Below are 7,835 nucleotides of genomic sequence, written 5' to 3'. Positions count from 1 at the left end.
GACGTTGAATAAAGTGCAGTGTTCTGATAATCTGTTTATTAATTATTTTCAAGGCGTCCTGGGTGGCCTAAACAGCCCAGGTAATTTCTGAACGTAATTTTCAAACTCCGAGACGCACTCCTGCCTGCAGCCACGAGGCCGAACCCCCGTTAAAAACCCTGAGATATTTTACAATACTAATAATTAAGTAAAAAGCTAAAACCAGGCAGCGGGAGTGGCGTCAAAGTTAATGAATCTTAGATGTGTTTACATTTCAAATAAAAAAGATAATATGCATGCCCTTATTTATAGCAAAACATTATTGGGTTCAATGTCGTTATAATACAGAATGTCCAATTTGTTTTGTCTGATAGTCACTGGAAATGTTGCGAATTATCATGTTTATTATTCTGGGTGGACGATATGAAACTTAAATATTGTCCTATATTATGATCAAATGTGTTTTTGCCAGGTTGATTAGGAAGCTTATTTCAGCTTATGCTTATGGAAATACAAACAGTTTGTTTAAGTGTTATTTAGGCACTTTAGTGCGGTTTTGTTATAATGCCTTTCGTGTTTAAATTCTTTATACTTTAAGAATCTTATGTTTAAATCAATCTGTCGCAATAGCTGATAAAATCAAAATATTGAAACTTAGGTTTTTCTTTTATTCCATGCATATAAAGGGTTACCTATTTAACATTATATAAATTAAAATTGGAAAAAATACTTATCATTTCAAATATATCTAGCTTATATTTATGTGTAAAATGGGTAAGTTAAGGTGGTAGTTTCCATGACAGTAGGTATGGATAGTTCTGTGGGTTTTGAGTAGCGTTGGCCGTTTTCATGCGGGTATTGGTAGTCGGACGTGTTCGACTTTCTGTGGAGTAATGGTAGTTAACTTCTGCTGGGGACAAAAAAAAATGGGCACTATTGGTTCCAGTTATCAATTGTTTTAAAATTTGTAAAAGCTCGCACATTATTTTAATTTTTAAATAATCTACTGTTTTTGACTGTGATTTCGTGATATATTTTCAGATTAAAAAAAAAAACGTGATGTGATAATATGGGAAGACTCATCGCCGAGTCGTATTTTATATTTATTTTAAATTTATAGTACACCCAAAGAAAAAAAAAAGGCGTGTTTATATTAATTTTATGTAATGGGGTTAAGAACATGTGCAATTTTATTCATTATAAAATTGCAACACGAGTGTCATTCCAACCTATAAAATACGTGTGTTCATAAGAAATACCTTGTAAAATGATCTTCACCTCCGAAATAAGGTTTAGCAACGTTTGTTTCTATGACTGGAAACAACAGTTTCAAAAAAAGTTTCGAAAGAGCGAGAAGTAAAAAATTAACCAATTTTCGTTACTGTCTCGTTATTTAACAGTTTACATGAAAATTTACGTTGCGTGATGGTAAGTAATATCACATCTTCCCCTATAATGTGATTCCTTACACTAAATATATCAAAATATTGCATTATAGCTAGTAGTACAGTTATGTTGGCAATGCAAATATTCGTAATGAAGTAGACCTATTCCTGTATTAAAATGCACTTCAAATGAGCCCAGATTACCAGTTTTGCCCAATTAATATAAAGGTTATAATTTTTCCCCTCTCTATCTCTTAAATTTATCCCACATTCCTGCCATACATATACACATGTGGATAATACCATTGAGCACAACACATATACAAATAAAGTCCATGCAGTATTATTAAGTAAACAGTATGACAGAAAAGAACAGTTTGCTGAAAGAAGATTTTTATAAATAGATGGTTTCCCAGAAGCAGCTACGGTATAACACTACCAATTTTTGCCCGCAATATCTGTCAAGAATTTTTACCATTAAAAGTTATTTTGTAATAAGTGGGGAGTAGTCTAGGTACTGATACCATGATATTGATATCACCATTATTGTGGTGCTGATGTCATTACCACCCCTAAATTTTAATGGGACAAGTATGTGAGTATGGGAATTTTGAGGGGGGAGTAGTCACAGGCTTGTTTTGCATAAAATACATTTCTTAGTAATTATTGGATGTCACTGCTTTTTAGAATAAAAAGAAAAACAATCGGTAAACATTGTTTTCACACACTTCACACATCCCTAAATTTATTCCCAAGGAAAAGTTTTGTAATTCCTACTAGTTAATGAAAAAATAAAAATTTTATCTCTTTCATTACAATACCTATGCTTTTACACTTCCCCCGCCATTCATTGTTTTCCAGCGATAAATAGGGTTTTATGTTTTCTATTTACTAGACACGTTACTGAATTAACACTGCAAGGAAGGTTTCTTTAAGAACTTTGGTCAATGCAGGTGTTGTAATAATGAAATTAGTTTAAATAACGACTGTACATATTGCAGTTGCAAGTAATTTTAATGCTTGTATTTAATAACTTTGTTTTATTAGAATAAGTAATTGTTTTACGAAATGTTTGTTTTGTTACATTGCATTTTAAGTAAGTACTAGTTTGAGTCACATTGTAATGAACGAGTTTAATGGGATCCTAAAATTTGAATTGAATTGTTAACATCTTTCATTTTCTGTGAGGAATATGTGCTGTGCGCTGAAGTAACTGACACATTGAATTTTGCAGTCTTCTCAGAAAATTCTTTGATTACACCCATTGTATATTCTGTGTTCGTTATGGCTGTTGTTTCATGTATCCAAGTTTATCCCTGGATCCTGAAGGCTTGATCCTGATGGCTTGATCTTGTGGTACATAATGCTTGCTGTTTTAATTCAGTACGTCAAAAAATCCTGTTGACTTGATCCTGTGGTACACGATGCTTGCTGTTTTAGTTCAATATGTCGGATGATCCTGTACATAAAATAAATTGTGAAATAATAAATAATTATGATTGTAGATTTTAAAATAAAATTCTTTTTATTTGACTCACAATCATAATTCATTATTATATGACAATATTTTTTTTTATGTTTACAGGATCTTTTGACGTACTGAATTAAAACAGCAATCATCATGTGCCACAGGATCAAGTCATCAGGATCTTTCATAGTAATGATAAATAAATTTAATTGAAAAAAATTTTGTCATATGAGGACAAAACACTTTCAGGATTTACATATATAATTAAAATAAACCACAAAGTAATGACAGAACATTGGATATTGTTGTACTTGAAACAATTTTTAGTGTATTTAAAAATGTAAACAAACATGTCTAATACGGTGGCCTAATAAGTACTTGGCTTCTATTGGTTGCTCGGAGTAACGAAATCTGAGCATTGCCAAGCTAATTCGTATGGGTCCGTGTCTGCATGCATGCCATTGTAGCCAGGCTTACTCCGGTCCGTGAATCCGTCTACATTTATGTGATCTGTCACCATTGTGTCTCATTGTAGAACAGGCCTTAGACTAAAGTTATACTTGTAAAATGCCCTTTCATGAGATTGTCAATACTATTTATTACTACTTGTAAATATTATTTTTGTAACTTTGGTTCTTAGAACAGAAACAAACAAATCAATGTTTACCTACATTTTCCACAAATGTTTTTTGCCGTCCAACTATTGAATTCTCAAAACACTGGATTCAATTTTCCTCATCCATTTCATGTGAAATATAATTCTAAATGTTACTAATATCACAAGCACTTAAAAAAAAAAACAGTGTTTTAATTATAAGTTATGCTTCATGATTATTGATGACTATAATTTGTCAATTTTGGAGCTGCTAGTACATGTATTCAGAAATTAAGTTGAGGAAATTTAAACTCTGGTAAAATTATAGACAAAATGAACAGGTAAACAAAAAGTACTAAAAACACTATGATTAAGTAACGAATACTCACAACTTAGGTGTGTGACTTTCTGTAATGCAACTACTAAAAACAGTGTATGTAGCATATTATTGTATTAACATACTTGATATAATTATAAACTTATAAATACAACACAATATTTCTACAATTCTCATTCATTCATTCATTCATTCATTCATTCATTCCTTTTAAGCCGTTAAAAGAAGGTTGTAACTGCTTATTTAGTTCATCTGAGTGAGTGTGTCCCAAAATGCAAACTGACTTCAGAATCTATGACAGATAACACTCCCTAACTTCTTAATTCCGTGGCTGGGAAGGGGACACTTGTACAGATGTCCATACTTAACTTACACATAAAGGAAGATAATCTCATAAACCCCTTTTTTTAAAAAAAAAAAAAAAAAAAAAAAGAAGAAGAAAAAAAGCTTTTTTTAAACTTGCACAAACAGGTTTTAAGGCTTTTTATGCTAATACTATTAGTGGATATGATTATTAGTAGAGATACTACCAGTTATCATTTCACGTTATTTTTCACTCACGGGCTGTGTGTTTCTTTATCTTATTCATATGTGATTGGACCATTTTACCAGATATTTTTCGCAAGCCACAAATCCCATATAGGAACATGTAGCTTAATGCTTAATTAAAACTTATTTACAAGTGGTGGCGAAGCTTTATTGTTCGATTTGGGAAGCGAAAATTATGTTTGTAATCAAATAGAATTATAAATGACAGAATTTTTTTTTATTTCTCAAAAATTTCCAAAATAGATTATATGAAATCATTTTGTTTTCTTATCAACTAAATATCCACACAAATATATACAGTAAATTTATGTGCATTCTTTAACCAGTTAATAAGGAAATGTTTAAAATTAATTCAAAAACTCAGTTGTATTTTTTATTTTCCTAAAACTAAAAAGCATGGCTTGTCCATTTAATTTTCAAAACTGCAGTAATAATTCTGAACCTAGCAAATCTATTTATCTTTCCTGAACAGTATTTAAAGCACAACTTTGGCTATTTCTTGGTTATGTTATTTATATTGTTTAAAATAAACCTATGAAAATGTATTTACACAATTTTGAATGTGTGTATTTGTATAAAAATCAGGAGCATTGTGTAATTCAGCTCAGTTGTCATTCGTTCAGTCAAGTGCATCAAGTAGCGTCCTTTGCTGATTCAGAGCCAGTAAACTGTTGTAACATGAACAAAGTGTATCAAAGCTCAACAGTCAAATTTTCCTGTTATAGGTCACTAATAAATAAATAATTTTGAACATATATCCATATTTTTAGGTAACACCACACTGGTAAATATCACACCATCTCTTTTTTTACAAGAATTGAAAATAGGTACTTTCATTTTCATAGCCTGTTTAGCTTAACTATGCCATTTTCCATTACATAAAAATGCATGAGCATGTATACCCACTTGCTAAATTTAACTACAAATGTGTGTGTTATAAAGGCTAAAATGTGTTTTCAAAGTACTTTTTGTACACAAAAATCTGAATTATAGAAAATCAAGGTAGGTATATTTATTCTTCTATATACTGTACTCTATAAACTGGGAAAGTAGGTAATGCAAGTCAAGAAAGTTGAAGTGCTAGGTAACATTTTTGATTGAATGCAGGGCTAAAAAAAAGTTTTATATTCACAATATTTTATATTTTATACTGATTTGTATGTACAAACTAAGAAACAATTGTATTTATTTTTCAGTGTGAATTCCGCTTTCATGATGTTGAGGGCTCTCATACCGACAGAGCCTGCTGATCGGAAACTGTCGAAAATAGAGATTTTGCGGTTGGCCTCAAGTTACATTTCTCATTTGGAGGCACAATTACAAGCAGGTCAGTAAATTAGGTCTTTCTGTAATTTAATATTATCTTAAATGTAATTTTAATTTCTTGCTATTGTACCAAACTAGGTAGTGCCACAATGGATGTTTCGTTAAATGTACTTGACATAATCATTGAGCTTATGCACTGAACTGACCATAGATGATTACCAATCATACTTCAAGTAACATGCACGCTTAAGATGACACAATCTGCCCTTTGTCTCACTATGTTATACACTGGTGCTTGGTAGCCAGAAGCATGACACCATTACTCACAGAAGTAACTGCTCTTTTCATGGTCATTTCCTGCATACTTTGCATGACCATGTTATACAGATAATAGCACAATGCCACTCCTGGCCCAAGTATGAATTTAAGCAGTTTTCTTCAGAGCCACAGCTCTTGATCATTCAGCTCCAGCCACTCATTCATACATTTATGCAGAAGAAGCAAAAAAACATAAAAAATACACTGCAGTAACCAAATAACTCTGAAATGTTGTCTCGGTGGTAAGAGCTTCTGCCTGGTGAGTCGAGGGTCCCTGTTAGGTTCCCGGTAATATCCGGGACTTTTCACTCGAGCTCAGGACTGTGTGTTATGTACAAGGCAGTGGTGAACCACTGTCGAATCATCTTGCATATCTCCTCTAGCCACACCACTAGCCCGTGGTGATGACTGAGGTCCAATCCAGCCTCCAGGCTGACAACCCAATCATCATAATCACCACCCAATCATCATAATCACCACCCTTCTTTTTCCCCATCAACATCTTAATGAATACTATTTTCAAAGTAATCTAGCTGTCCATCACAGTTTACACCCCGCAATCTTGAATTATGATGTTAGCCAAAACTTGACGTACATCTTTGTTATTTCATTTTTCGACTTGCTTTACCGTAGGATTTAGCTTTGGACTTAGTTGAAGTCAACATTCATGACCAAGTTTAACTTTTATGTCATCTGCAGTCACCCATGTGAAATAATCGGTTATTTCCCTTCGGGCAGTTGCACATTGGAGAACATTAATTAATACCAGACTTCAACATTGACTTGCCAAAAAAATTGGATTTATAATTTTTAATTGAGAGATCCAAGATTGCGGGCATGATCCTTCTTTATGATGAGCTGCATTAACGTAAATCTATGTAATTTTATATAGTACAGTTTCAATAGCATAAAAGTTTGTAAGAGTAGCATAGAGAAATGTATTTCCTGTTTTAATTTTTTCAGGTGGCAACCCACAGCCATGTCTGCAAACTGCTTGCCTACGGGATGAAAACATGCGACCGTCAGTATGTACCTTCTGTCTTGCCAAACAAAAAAAGTTCCTTGAGGAATCAGGCATTTAAATGTAAACTGTATCAAAATCAAGTATTTTCAACGAAGGGAAAAAAGTATTTGAATTACTGCTTTTGCCACAAGTCTTTCAAAGTTCTAAAATGGTTTATATTGTATAAATTTTGTATGACTAGACAGTGTCAAATCTTATGGCTCCATGTGCATTCTCATAATGTATAAAATAACATTTTCATTCAAGAAAGGTAATATAAAATAACTTTTAAATAGTTTTTCATTTTTGTACTATTTTATATTTTAGAAATTAATTAAAAACATAGTTGCAACAAAAGAATGGGCAACACTGAGGAAAAAAAAAATACTGTTTCAAAGAGTTTACAAAAATATATATTTATGTGGGCATAAAAATTGTTATCCAAATGGATTTATATTTACAAAGAAGAAAAACAAACAAATTTTTATCCAAATCTTTCCCTTAGAATAGTTGAAATTCCCAATTAAAAATTAAAACTTTCAATTTTGCTTCATGCCAAGATAACTGAGCCAGTCACATTGCTACAGGACTGATATGTTTAGCAATATACTAAGATTGTGAAATAATGAATGTAATGTCTAGTTAAACTCAAAACTTCTAAATAAATATCTATTATTGAGATTTGTTGAATTTAAAACCATTTCCTTATGACCTCACGAAAATAATCTTCTGTACTTCAAGAAATTATTCCTGTGTTTACTTTCTCCATGTTCTCAAAAATTTATCAGATATTGCCTAGTTCCATTACATTTTCCCCTGATATTTCCAAGAGTAAACAAATTCCCAAATTGTTCCAGCTTCCCATGTTGCTGAGAAACATGCTTCCAGCAGTTGCATAGAGCAAATTAAGGCACTTTCTTGTATTCACCCAATAT

The 7,835-nt window shown here is 32.0% G+C and overlaps 1 long non-coding RNA gene across 1 annotated transcript; it reads left to right on the top strand.

Annotated features, from left to right (window-relative positions):
- Nucleotides 1-810: 810 nt before the first annotated feature.
- LOC134529169 (uncharacterized) lies at nt 811-7,581 on the top strand. The gene is made up of 3 exons (XR_010074486.1): nt 811-1,407; nt 5,510-5,640; nt 6,861-7,581. It is a non-coding gene; the product is annotated as an uncharacterized LOC134529169 (long non-coding RNA).
- The last annotated feature ends 254 nt before the right edge of the window (nt 7,582-7,835 follow it).

The sequence above is a fragment of the Bacillus rossius genome, chromosome 2, assembly GCF_032445375.1.
Source record: "Bacillus rossius redtenbacheri isolate Brsri chromosome 2, Brsri_v3, whole genome shotgun sequence".
Classification (NCBI taxonomy): domain Eukaryota; kingdom Metazoa; phylum Arthropoda; class Insecta; order Phasmatodea; family Bacillidae; genus Bacillus; species Bacillus rossius.
This window is presented reverse-complemented; position numbering and strand designations above follow the sequence as displayed.